A 13,931-nucleotide genomic window follows, 5' to 3' on the forward strand; every position below is an offset into this window, starting at 1 on the left:
TAATAACAAAGTTTCACTGTTAGATCCAAAGCAAACAGAGGATATAGTGGTTATAGAATGTGAAGTGAGTTTCCTACAATGAAGTCTACTATTTTTAAAAAGTAGCATCGGTCAAAGAACACAATCAACTTACAAATTCTTGTGAAGAGAATGTTGAAAATTAAATTACCCCCATCTAACTTGCATCTTGGCCTCTGGTCTTCCGTGGATGCTTCCTGTTGGCTAAAGACAGATGGAAGCCAGAAGGCAAGAAATACAACTATAATCCATATAGATCAGCCTTCCAGGGCATGAAGCAAGTGGAAAGGGGTGAGGAAAGATTCTAGAGGGCCAAATAGGACTATAAGGCCCAGGGACCACTAGGTTTGGTAATAAGCACATTGTGGCGGACATTCATTAGAAAAATGTTAGTAGATTAGTTGGGAAAAAAAAAAAAAAAAAAAAAAAACTGAGTTGAACTGAATTGAGGAGAGAAATTGAGGTGAAGTGTGAAGAAAGGACCCTGTAATTCTTAATGAAGAAATATGACTATAAAGGGAGTACAAGATATAAGAGATGTAAGAAATTACCAGAGTAAGTTTAGGGTCTGCTGAAGATTCTTTCTTATTGTTGATGTTGTTTTTTGTCATTGTTCTTGCCATTTTAGTTTGGATATAAGAGGAATGATCTACAGAAAAAGTGAAATAATTGAAAGATAGGTAATAATTACGGAAGAAAAGATCTTGGGAAGATCAGATGAAGTAATCAAGACAGGGGCAAAATTTGGCCAGAGATAAGAACAAAGTAAACTTATATATAGTTAGAAAAAAAAAAAAAAAAAAAGACAAAAAGGATGTGGATGGTTATGGGAAGGCTGTTTCTTTGCAGAATGAGAAAATAATGAAACTCTTATTTTCTTTGCCATTGAATGTGAGCAAGGAATGCAGAGGATGACTGGAGTAGAAGAAGAAGAAAACTTCAACCTATTTTGGACAACAGGAAAATTAACATAGTAGGGAAATGCAGCCAAGATATTTAGGGATTAAGAGTGCATATTTGAGATATATGGCCCTTAATTCAAAGTAAGACAGCTGGCAAATTATTCCAGAAGACATTCAATGTCTTAGATTCTGGCACTAAAGAGATAGAATGTTAAGCTTAAACAAATCTAGGCTTTTGTCATTCACGTTTGATAAAGAAAGCAGCACGGGAAGTAAACAGTTTTGTAGAAAGAATTAAATCAATTGTAGTCTCTCATCTTATGCAGAGGCCATGAGAACATAAACTTGGTTACTGAGCATAAGAAAATAATAGGTCAACACATGTGTGGCCTCTAAGAGATCACCAAGACACTACTGATGCAGATGATGCTTAAAGATGATACTAAGATAATACTTAAAGCAGAGCTGGAAGGTGAGGAGATGGCAAGGAAGGAAGATGGTTGAAGGTTGCATATTTAATATAATTAATAAAGATATTCATTGTAGTACAGCTGAAATGATGTAGAGACAAGATGAAGGAAGAGAAAAACCAAGATTCTGGGAGGATCATCCATATTGCCAAGAATGTTGATTATAGGTAAGAGTCGAAATGCAGAAGTGAACAAGGGGAGGCAGTAAATAATAAAGTTAAAAAGAATGGCTGCCAAAAACCCTAGAATTTGGAGGCAAAAAGGGAAATAAATTGCTTAAAATAAGCAAAAAAGATCAGGGAGGATTTGTGTCTCAATGCTGGGACCTAAGGTATGTAGACGGTGAGAGGAGAAAAAGAAAGCAAGTAAGCAGGCTTTATGTGAGAGGGTTTGAACAGGGCTGAATGGACTAACGTGGGGCAGGAAGGGAAGCTTCAGAGATATGGTTAAGAACATAAACAACATTGCTGTTGATAGTGATCATTGGCCACCAGAAGAAAAACTCAGAAAAGGAGGAAGCAATTGAAATTGGGTCAGGCAAATGTATGCACAGAGTGATAAGGGACTGTGTGGAAGGGCCTTTACGCTTGGTTTGTTGTAGTAAGTAAACAGGAATATGATCCATGAAGGAGTTAATCCTCTCAACATCTTAGGGAAAGCTGGCTCATCAATTTCAACTGAAAGTGCAGGGCCACAGACAACTTATGCAAGTCTTATGGGTATAAATGTGCTAAGTTTAACATTAAAGAGCTCATTCTGATGGCTTTGTAGGGTTGTTCCTTGTAGAATATAGAATAGATGCAGCAAAAATATCACTATAGTTATTACGTGCAGGACTCCTCAAGAGTGGCCTCATGTGAGTTCAGAAATAAGCACAGTATCTGGCAGAGAGTGATACTCAATAAATACTTGTTGAATGAAGAAAAGTCATATATATTCTTCAACTTTAACCTCCTAGTTGAATTCTGCTGGCTCTAAACCATTTAATCCAGCTCTTCTTCCGAAGCCATTGGCCAGCACTGTCCAAGTGCACCACTGTTGGCCTGGCTGCCACGATCACTCTGCGGTGAATCTACAGTCCCTGAGTTCTAAGGCAGGAATGGAGAGAATGACTCTGTCTTTGCCCCTCCTGTCTGAAACAGCCCTGGTTTCCTTAGCCCTCTCAAGATCCTTCTTCAATCTGTGCACTGCAACATCATTCTGTGCTCTAATTGGAGGGACATTATATTCTCAGCCATTTCCTTCTTCCCTTCCCCTTACAACTTTCTCTTCTGCATGCTCTCACTCTCAGCTCCTGTTCTTTCTAGTACCATCTTTTCTTTCAACATCAAATGATGCAAATAAATAGTTTGGAAATCACTTGCCAAATACATCTGTTTCTTGGTTAGATGCATGAAAGTTTATCAAGAACTTGTTATTTGATCAAAATATTTAAAAAGAAAAGTGCCTCCTCTCTCATTCGTCTGTTTTCTCCTATCTAGTGTACATGATAGGGAACAGAAATAAGTTATTGCTATACATTATTTCTTTTTGGGATGGAGGGGAAAATAGCTCACATTTAATTGGGACATTTTAAAATTGTACAAGTTTTTTTTTTTGATTGTCCTTTACCTTCCACATCCAATGTATGCGCTTCACAGCAAAGTGACAAATATAACAAATCCACAAAATACAACAGCTAGAATTACAAGATCGATTCATCCAAGGGTGGTAGAAGGCAAGAAGAAAAGATGGAAGGGTAAACATCACAGGGAGAAAACCAAAATATTCAAATCAGTCCAGGCATAGGCATTTGCAAATGATAGAAAATAGCTGCAGAAAAACCTGTGGTCCTTTCACACTCAACGGTGGTGTTAAAAATCCATACACTCGGCTGGGCGCAGTGGCTCACGCCTATAATCCCAGCACTTTAAGAAGCCAAGGTGGGCAGATCACCTGAGGTCAGGAGTTCAAGACTAGCCTGGCTAACATGGTGAAACCCTCTCTGTACCAAAAATACAAAAATTAGCTGGGCGTGGTGGCAGGCACCTGTAATCCCAACTACTTGGGAGGCTAAGGCAGGAGAATCGCCTGAATCTGGGAGGCAGAGGTTGCAATGAGCTGAGGTAGTGCCACTGCACTCCAGACTGGATGACAGGGCAAGACTCCATCTCAAGAAATAAATAAGTAAATAAATAAATAAATCCACACACTGGTCCCAGGAAGATCCTGCCTTACAGGCACCAGAGACAAACATTCCAATTCCTCAGAGAGAAGGGAATAAGCAGAGGGCCCTTGGCAGAGTGGGTCCTGCCTTCCCTTTCAGGGGTAGGTGAACAGGTAAAAGAGCTGCCACAACCTTTTCCAATCTTACCCATCTCCTTTGGATGGCAGGAGACTCAGCAGCTTGCAGCAGCCTTCAGTTTGGCAGGAGATAGATGTGGTGACGGGAACTTCTCTGCAGAATTTGAGTTGCTCAAGAAAGACTGCAGGTAGACTGCCTTGTGGAAGAGTCTGTTGCTTAACAAGACCACCAAGGAGAAGAGGCACAACTGGAAGAGGCTGATAATATATGAGGGCTGCATTGCTGTGAGAAAAGCCAAGGACAAACCAATCCAAAGTAGTAAGGACAGGTACTTTCTATGTTAGACAACCGCTGATGCATTTCAGTTCCTTTATTGAACCAAGGATATTCGAAGCAGTAGAGAGAGAGAGAAGTGACATGTGAAAGAGACTAACCAGCTGACCAACAAAATGTATGGGAAGGAGATTCACAAACATTCCCTGAATCAGGAAAAGAGCCTACAGCAAAAGGGTGAAGACCATGTCATCAAAAGGGTGAAGATCGTGTCAGCAATTCCCACTAGGGAATGGGTGAGGCTTTCTCCCTAATACCTCAAAAGCCAGGTCAACTGTATCCTGGCATCAAATGGCATTCACAACTTTGCAAAGCACAAACCAGTGGATAACCCAAAGAGCACTGGAAATTGACGTGAGGAAGAATTCCAGCCATAAGCAAACATCTCCATGTAATGATCAATAAATCAGTCAATAAATCGGGCTGTTACTGACTGAAGCACAGGAATAAATATCCCATAAAACAAGAGGAGATTGAAGCCCATTCCAAGAGCAACACTGTAAAATTCTCCTAACAATACGTGGCTCACTCTCTTGCTTCTGCTCTATACTCTGGGCTCTTTTCTGTGCTAGGAGGCTACTTGCCCTTCTGGGCGCAGTGGTCCCGGCCCTGAGAGCACCCTGGCAGGGCTGGCAGTCAGGGTTGGAGGAGCTTATTAGGGCGATGGTGGTGAGGGAACCAGCCAGAGACCCGGTGGTGAAGCGGCAAGTCCTTCATGATGAGAGATTTGGGGGCACTTCTCTCTCCTCTGTGTATTTGATAATATGGGTGGTGAAGAGATGGCTGACTGACTATCAAACCTTTCTCCAGGACCTTGACAACGGAATCAAATACTCCATTTGGGGTGTTTTTACCATCTCAAAACTAGATGCTCGAATCCAGCAATAGGGAGAGGCGCAATGTCGAAGAAAGGCAGGTAGTGTCCTAACCCAGAGAAGGGCCCAGGTATGCGTTATTTCTTAAGGCAATTGCATAGCAGAGATTTTATTAGGATTTGGAATGTATTCACCTATTTTTGCAACATTACCCTATTTTATTATTCTGATAGCGATGCCTACCTAGAGGAGTTGTTGGGGTGAAATACAGGAGCCAAATTAAAACACATTTCTTAACTAATGATCAGACCTAGATAAACTTAATTTGGTGGGAATTTTTAACTTAGTAGTAATTTACTTCAACTCTTAAGTAATTCATAGAGGTGAGGTGTTTATACAGTAAATTATACAAATGAACATTTTTAAAATGAAATAAAATAGAATCTGATGAAAACTAATCCTTAGATATCAACAAAATGTATTTTATTATTTGCATTTGCAAAACCCAATTTTTTTAAAATAAAATGCCCTGATAACAAGTTTATGCTATGATATGAATAAGAAAAATTTTGGTTCCTTATTTTGTTCCTAGAACTATAATCATTTTACATTCCATGATAAATTTTTAACAATAACAAAGAACAATAGAAGACAAATAAAAAGGAAAACATCATTTTAATCTAATAATTCAATGAGGTTGTAAAAACATAAAATCTTATTTATTGGGAGAAGTCAATTAACTTTCTATGTCTTTTCTTTCCTATTTAAGTTAATACCATTGACATATTCACAAGGTTGTTGAAAGGTATGAGCAACATAAAAATTGTAAAGTAGTTTAGAAATATAAAGTGCTATGTAAATGCTTGAAGATGGCTATGCTTCTGTGAAGAAAGTCCAAATTTCTATTTATTTTATCAGTACAAAATGAAACAGTCTCCTATTACTTGAGTGTTATGACAGAGAAATCAAATATAAATTCTTTACATAATGAAGAAATAGTTGACTTAAAATGAATGATGACATGAAATTTACATATTTCAGTTCTTACCTGACCTTTTCATATTATCTAAAATCTTTCCCTACAATAAATAGCTACTTAGTCATCTAGAAAATCAAATTTAGTTGGGCCAAATACTTTGTAATAAAACTGCCCCATAAACTAAACTGTCCTCCGAAGAAACTATTCATAAAAAGAAATATGAGTTGAAATATTGTCCTTGGGGGAATAATTTAAACTTATCCAGATAATTATTATATTGATCTTTGCAAAAAACCCTTTAGTCAGTTGGCCCAGTGTGTGACCCTAGCTGACTCCTTTAATGCTGAGCCTCAGCTTCCACAATTTCAAAAGCAAGGAGAGGGGTAAAACCTGCCCTAAACCTCACAAGGTAATTGGAATGTGATTAGATATGTGGGTGTTTAACATATTTCATGTATGTTTACATGTAAAGAATAAAGATGCTGAAAACCTATGGCTCTTGCTGCTTTATTATTTTGACTTTGAATCTCTCAGGAAAAGCAAAATATCAAGTTGCTACATTTACCTTACTTGCTCCCTCTCTCTAGAGACAAAAATTCAAAATAGAGAAATTCAATTAACAAACATATTTTAATTATTCTTTGTTTTCTTTTTTAAAGAAAAAAACAAAGAATTAACTAGTAGACATAGATTCATATAATAAAATATTAAAGCCTAGTGAGAGCCTATCAACTTTGATGATATGTTGCAAACTGTGCAATCATTATATTGAGTTTTTAACTAGTTTGTCTCTCCTGAAGTTTAGTCACATACATTGGCACCCCCAAGTCCTGTTTGACTTTGCCACCCTTAATCATACCCGTAAGTGCTAGATGTGGGTATTTATGAACTGACAAAGGAAATTTGAATTTTTGGCATATATCTCAGTAGCCAACTTAATGAATGTATATTTCCTGAGTGAGCATTCTTTAGAAAATTGAATTCAATTTATTCAAACAACATAAAGGGATAGAAAACAAAGAAAAAATAATCCTAGGACTGTGGATTTAAAAGTAACCACTATTAAGTTGGTGTGTGTGTATATATATACACACACATATATATGTATATATGTGTGTGTGTTCATATATATGGGTAGTATATAATAAACAAAATAGTGTATTATTTTATTTGTACAAAAATTAGATTATCTTATATGTGTTGCTCTGTAACTTACTTTTTTCATTTAACTGCTCATAAATCTGTCTTTCTATCATCTACCTTTTTGTCTTCATGAGCATCTTTTACAATTACTCTTCCAATCCAAACTTCTACAGTGGGGTGTAGTAAGAAACAATAGACAGCAAATCTATGAATGTCAATTCTCAAAGCCCAGGACAAGAAATGGACATCAGGAAAGTTTGTCATCAGATAGCAAGACCCAAACCAGCAAGCTCAAGTTTGGGGGAACACTGTCGTCCAGTGAAAAGAGTATGGTAATAATAAGAGCAACTCAGTGGTGGATGATCAAGACAGTTTGTGTGTGTGTGTGTGTGTGTGTGTGTGTGTGTGTGTGTGTGTGTGTTTTATTAAACATAGAAAATTGGGTAGAAACCCAATTATCAAAATTCAAATCTGAGGCTGTATGCAAAGCAGGTTGGGGAAGAAAGACATTCAGATTCAGGAACAAGGAAGAATTCTAACAAAGAAAATTGACATTCTCCTATTTCTTCAGATATATTAAGCTCTTCCTCACGCAAAGCTTTCAAATATGCTTTTTCTTCTGTCTAAATATATTCCTCCTGCCATTTCTTAGTTGACTTCTCATTCTCCATCATATACTTTCCTCTGAGGAGTCTTCCAGGTTTCTGTAAGCTAAATTAGTTCCCCCAATATCCTTTATTACCAGTTAGCTTTTGATGCATAACAAAATAACCCAAATTTAGTAGCTTGAATAAAAACTATTTATTTCACTCACAATTCCATGTATCAGTATTTTGGCCTGGGTTCTGGTGTATGGTTCTTCTGCTAGTCTCAGCTGGGCTCACTCCTATCTCTAAGGTCAGACACAGGTTCTGAGATCAGTTGGCCATTTGACTTAGACCTGGCTGGTCCTGAATGGCCTGATTCACATATTTGGGGTTTGGCTGTCTGAAAAATGGAACTTCTTATTTCTCCTCTATAGTCTCGTGGTGGCTTCAAATTCAACATATGGCAAAAGAGAAATCCTCAATATGCAAATACTTTGCTTGCACCATATTTGCTAAAGACTTATTGGCCAAAGTAAGGTGTATGATTCACCTAAGTGAAAATTAGACTTTATCTCTGTATGATATGATCTGCAATATACTATTATAAGAGCATGAATACAGAAAGAGGAAGTATTTGTGGCTATTTCTACAATCTACTAAACACTATCTCATAATATACTAAATTTTTTCCTTAAAGTACTAATATTTATACTTTATTTGCCTACTTATTTTTAACTTATGTTTCTACTACTGGACTATAAGACAGTGAATATTACATGAACAGAAACCATTTCTATTTTTCCCAAAACTATTTTAAGTGCCAAGCCAAGGGTCCGCTTGATAGCAAGTCCTTTGTAATTAGTTATTGAATAGATGCATAAATGAATCAGAATTAGGGCATAAAATTAGAGTTTGAAATCTAGCATTGGTATCCCAGTCATGAGTCTCAGATTGCGGCATCACAGATGCCTAACTATTTCTTAAGATTATTTGGTTTACATAAGAGAAAAATGCATTCATTCTTATTTAATCCATTTGTATTTCATTTACAGTGGAATATGAACCGTAACTGATCGGTAAAGGAATATGTAACAAATAGATTTGTAAGAACTATAATGTCAAACATCTTTTTTTAGTCAAACATCACTGTTTAGGCTGTAACACTGAGGAGACCACCCCTCATATTGTCTTATGGCCAATTTCTGCCTCCAAAGAAAGAAGTAGTAAAAACTAAAAGGCAGAAATGAAATCCAGAGGCAGACAGCCCGGCACCACACCCTGGGCCTGGTAGTTAAAGATCAACCCCTGACCCAGTTGGTTCTGTTATCTTATAGATTACAGACATTGTACAGAAATGCACTGTGAAAATCCCTATCTTGTTTTGTTCCGATCTAATTACCAGTGCAGACAACCCCCAGTCACGTACCCTCTGCTTGCTCAATCAATCACGACCCTCTCACATGTACCCCCTTAGAGTTGTGAGCCCTTAAAAGCGACAGGAATTGGTTACTCGGGGAGCTCGGCTCTTGAGACTGTAGTCTCGCGGATGCCCCCGGCCGAATAAACCCCTTCCTTCTGTAACTCGGTGTCTGAGGAGTTTTGTCTGCCACTCGTCCTGCTACAACACAATCATGGGCTACTGGAGCAACAAGTTTGAAATAATCATACAGATATGACACCAATAAAATTAGGTTTTCCCTACTAAAATCGTTATTTATACTTGCCTTTAAAATACTTTATTAATCCCTTTTTATTTTATCATCATCAGATCTAGGAATGAAGTTTCTGTTTTATTAACACTATAGGTTCCATTTATTAGCCCACTGAGATATTTTGAGATGAAATTTCTAATTTTGAATATCTTGTCTGGTTTTAATAGCTAGATTATTTTAACAATGACTTGTTTCCTACCTCATAATATTTTTAATAAGAATTGGGTATGTGGATGTTTCTAAGATATTAGTTCCATTTCTTTTTAAAAAATTCTATTTCAAAATAACAGTAGATTCTCCTATAACCTACCCATATAGGGCATCTACTCAAATGGGTGACTTCTTTATATGCACTAAGAGTCCTGTGCTCTCAGTTATTTCTCAGGACAACTGTAATCCATATAACCAACATTACCTTAACCAACAGGAAAATAGAATTCAGTTAAAATCTCATTTGTCAGTAGTCTTTTCTGTTACCCTATCTCAAATATATTTTTATAATTTGAAGATGAACCACTATAGTTGCCAGTATTTTTACCAGAGGCCTACCTAATAGCTCTAAAATACAATTTGCTTTTGATAGTCTTAGTACAAGTATATATTTATAAAAACCTCTTGAGTATTTGAGACGCTGAGTTCTCCTTTTCGGTTTTGTTTTGAGAAACAATCATTGTCCATAGCCAAACTGCTTTACCTGCAGTTTTATTTTATTTTATTCACACCTCTATTTGGATGTAAATATGACTAATATTAAAATGTTTTTATAAATTCTGGTGAACATAGATGCAAAAATAAAATACTAGCAAACTAAATCCAACAGCATGTTAAAAAGAGAATACACCATGTTCAAGTGGACTTTACGCAAGAGATGTAAGGATGGTTCAATATATGCAAAACGATAAATGTGATATATCACCAATACCCCATGATCATCCCAATAGATGCAGAGAAAGCATTGATGAAATTCAGCATCCATTTTCATAAAAATCTTCAACAAATCAGGCATAGAAGGAACATGCATCAAAATAATGAAGGTCATATATGGAAAATCCACAGCCAATGTTAAACTAAACAAGGAAAAGCTGAAGGCATTCATTCTACAAACTGGAACAAGAAAAGGATGCCTGCTTTCACCACTGCATGCTACCTAGTACTGGAAATTCTAGTCAAAGCAATCAAGGAAAAAAAAAAAAATGAAAGTCTTCCAATTTGGAAAAGAGAAAGTAAAATTACTTTTGTTGGCTGATAATATGAGATAACATCTGGAAAACCCTAAAGACTCTAAGAGAAAACTCTCAGATTTGATAAATGAATACAGTAAAGTTTCAGAATACAAAATCAATGTAGAAAATCAGTAGTATTTCTAAAATACTAAAATCAGTAGTATTTCTAAAAACAAATAATAATCTTGCCGAGAAAGAAATCAAGAAGGCAATCACATTTACATTTGCTACAAAATGAAAATAAAATATCTATGAATATACTTAACTCAGGAGGTAAAAGATCTCTACAAAGGAAACTATAAAACAATGATGAAAGAAATTGTGGATTACACAAACAAATGAAAAAGCATCCCATGCTCATGGATGACTCAAAGTCATTAAAATAACCATACTGCCCTCAAAAATCCTCAGATTCAATGCCATCTCCATCAAAATAGGAATGTAGTTTTCACAGAATTAGAAAAAACAATCCTAACATTCATATGGAACCAAAAAAGAGTCTGAATAGACAAAGCTAAAAGAACAAAGCCAGAAGCATCACATTATCTGACTTCATTTATACTACATGGCTGTAGTAACCCAAATAGCATGGTACTGATATAAAAATAGACACACAGATCAGTGGAACAGAATAAAAAAGCCATAACTAAAGGCACATATCTACAGCCAACTCATATTTGACAAAGTCGACAAGAACATACACGACAGAAAGCACACTCTTTTCAATAAATAGTGAAAATTAGATTGCCATATACAGATGCATAAAACTGGACCCCTATCTCTCAGTATATACAAAACTCAACTCAAGATAAAGACTTACATGTAAGTTTTTGACTAATAAATTTAACTTTCAAAACACTAGAAGGAAACCTGGAGAAAAATGTTCACTCATATGCTTATTGCAGCACTATTCACAATAACAAAGATATTGGCTAAAGAAAATGTGATATATATATATGAACACAATAGAATGCTATTGAGCCATAAACAAGAATGAAATTATATCTTTTGCAGCTACATGGATAGAAATGGAGGCCATTATCTTAAGTGAAACAACTCAAAGAAAGTCAAATACCACATGTTCTTATTTATAAATGAGAACTAAATAATGTGGATACGTGGACATAGAGTGAGGAAAGATAGACACTGGAGACTCAGAAAGATGGTCAATAAGGGGGACGGATGAGAAATTATTCAATGTACATTATCAGGGGTTTGAATACATTAAAAACCCCAACTTCACCACTACACAATATATTCATGTAACAAAATAAGACTTGTACCCCATAAATGTACACACATAAAGTAAAATAGAATAGGAAACATCAAAGTGCAAACTGCTCAATTTATCCACTCAATTAATTTGCTCCTTTCTAGGTGACACTATCTTTTAAGTTGTTTAATTATCAAAACAAATTGAAGTGCATTTTGTTCATGCAGTGTATTTGATTTTCAGTACAATTTACATCAGATGAGAATTATATACACCAAATACAATGAAGATAAAAGTTTGAAATACATATATTATCCTGGCTTTTTGGTTAACCAGAAAACATGCTGATACAGCTTGGTATGAAAGGGCTGTAAATACCAGGACGTTACAACAGAATGGAGTCTCAACCCAGTGCCCAATTTCTTTGCTCTGGATTTCAAGTCTTTTTACTTGTTTTTATTTGTTTGTGATTCTTCTTTGAATAAGAGGGATAGACAAAAAATGATAGGCTTAATGATGGAGGCAGGGCTTAATTTCCGTTTGGAGTAAGGAGAACATACAAGGAGGAGACTCCACAAGAAAAAAAAAAAAAGAGAGAGAGAGAGAGAGAGAATAGGTTCAGAATTTCTGGAAAAGATGAACTATTCTAGTCAACATAAATGAATTAGGATACTTTAATACTTTTTCCAAGGACAAGAAAATTAGGAATGAATTGACTCTGCTGCATACAGGTGGTGAAGAGTAGGAGATGGGGAAAGGATAACTTTATTCATCAAAGAGAGGGGAGAAACAAGTCTAGTAAAGGGGTCCCTATTAAAGGGGCCAAGTGATTATGGCCAAGAACAAGAGGAATTGAGATTAGATTGACTTTGGAGAGAGAATGGAAATGAGATCTTTCAGGGACTCTATTCTAACAAGACTCAGACTTCTCTGTGAGCTAGGAAGTCACTGGAAAGTTCTTCCTAGTGATGTGATTTATCTACGTTTCTAAAAGAAAAATTCTAACTGATGGTGTGAGAATAAGTTGTTTAAAAATAAAATTATAAGACTCAAGAAACAGAACAGGGTTACAATTATACCAACTAAACTTCTGCCTCCTTTTTCAAATGTTTATGATCATTTTTTTTTTTTTTTTTTTTCAAGACAGAGTTTTTGCTTTTGTCGCTCAGGCTGGAGTGCAATGGCATGATCTCAGCTCATTGCAACCTCAGCCTCCTGGGTTCAATAGATTCTCCTGCCTCAATCTCCTTAGTAGCTGGAATTACAGGTGCCCACCACCACGCCCAGCGAATTTTTGCATTTTTAGTAGAGACAGAGTTTCACCATATTAAGCAGGCCAGTCTTAAATGCCTGACCTTAGGTAATCAGCCTTCCTTGGCCTCCTAAAGTACTGCCCTTGACATACTGCTGCAAAACCTTTATCAGAAGGCCACCACTGGTGCTGTTACTGTATTGCCTTGATTCCCACTCTAAAGCTATCCTCATATGGACTGATAACACCAGCTGTCCTTGGGATGCACCTACAGACATGTTGTAAAGCTATTGCTGCTCGCCTAAGGCCTGCTCAATAACTTTTAGACTGATTGGGAAGGAAGGGAAGAAGGAAGGAAGGAAGGAAGGAAGGAAGGAAGGAAGGAACTAATGAAGAAAGAAAAAAATGACAAAGGGAGGGAAAAGGGGCAACATGTGATAGTTGCAGATTAGTTCGTGAATTATACAGAAAAATATACAAAATATGAGAAAATATAAGAAATATATATTTTATACCATTTATAATAGTTAAACCCATTTAACCATTTAAATTTTCTTTAAATTTATAGCTCAATATTATTAGAATATTAAAAATAAATTGTTTTATTTATATTTAACTCTAATTTACAAATGGTCAAAAATATTTATTTGATTTTTAGTCAATGAAAGTTATACCTTTTATAGTAGTAGTGAATTAAGACTTGATAATTGAAGTGACTCATTTCTTTAAGAAATGAGGAACAGATGGTGATCTATCAGCTTGTTTCCCCTCCACCCAAGATATGGAAATGACTTCTGTTCAAGAAGAGCTGCCAACGATGTCTCCAAATGCAGGGTGACTGGTCATGAGGTAGGCCAGAGACCCAAGGGAGAACCCTGTCTGTGTTCTTAGGGAGAGGTGCTGCAACAGACTCTGGGCCAGAGCTGGCAGGAGCATGTTTTCTCAGGTGTGTCTGTTTCAAGGACTCACCACCCATCAAATCAGAATCTGATCTGCCTCA

The 13,931-nt window shown here is 36.4% G+C and overlaps 1 pseudogene; it reads right to left on the reverse strand.

Moving 5' to 3' along the window:
* Positions 1-3,768: 3,768 nt before the first annotated feature.
* On the reverse strand, positions 3,769-13,209 carry LOC108512433 (etoposide-induced protein 2.4 homolog pseudogene; annotated as a pseudogene).
* Between the last annotated feature and the right edge of the window lie 722 nt (positions 13,210-13,931).

Source organism: Rhinopithecus bieti, unplaced genomic scaffold (genome assembly GCF_001698545.2).
Source record: "Rhinopithecus bieti isolate Rb0 unplaced genomic scaffold, ASM169854v2 scaffold_28528, whole genome shotgun sequence".
Lineage (NCBI taxonomy): Eukaryota > Metazoa > Chordata > Mammalia > Primates > Cercopithecidae > Rhinopithecus > Rhinopithecus bieti.